The 384-nt window shown below is 49.5% G+C and overlaps 1 protein-coding gene across 3 annotated transcripts in view; it reads left to right on the top strand.

Moving 5' to 3' along the window:
* The window catches only part of CLASRP (CLK4 associating serine/arginine rich protein), a 30304-nt gene that overhangs the window by 10990 nt on the left and 18930 nt on the right, over window positions 1-384 (top strand). The window lies entirely within an intron of this gene.

The following is a 384-nucleotide window of genomic DNA, read 5'->3' as shown; positions in this document are numbered from 1 at the left end:
CCAGGCGGGTCTCGAACCCGCGGGCTCAGGCAATCCACCCACCTCAGCCTCCCAAAGGCAGGGGATTACAGGCTGAGCCACCGAGCCCGGCTTAGCACGGTGTTTTTGAAGTTCATCCATGTTGTAGCAAGTATCAGCACCTTATTCCTTTTTCTTGCTGAATAGTATTCCACTCTGTCTCCCACATTTTGTTTATCTGCTCACTCGTTATGGACATTTGGGTTGTTCCTATCTTATGGCTATTATGGATGCTGCTGCTATGAACATTAGTGTACAAGTGTTGGTTTGCTGCCTGGGCAACTTGGTGAGACCTCATCTCTACAGTAAATCAAAAAATCAGCCGGGCGTGGTAGCACGTGCCTGTAATTCCGGCTACTTGGAAGG

The sequence above is a fragment of the Carlito syrichta genome, unplaced genomic scaffold (assembly GCF_000164805.1).
Source record: "Carlito syrichta isolate Samal-C Ts95f unplaced genomic scaffold, Tarsius_syrichta-2.0.1 Scaffold67556, whole genome shotgun sequence".
Classification (NCBI taxonomy): Eukaryota; Metazoa; Chordata; class Mammalia; order Primates; family Tarsiidae; genus Carlito; species Carlito syrichta.
This window is presented reverse-complemented; position numbering and strand designations above follow the sequence as displayed.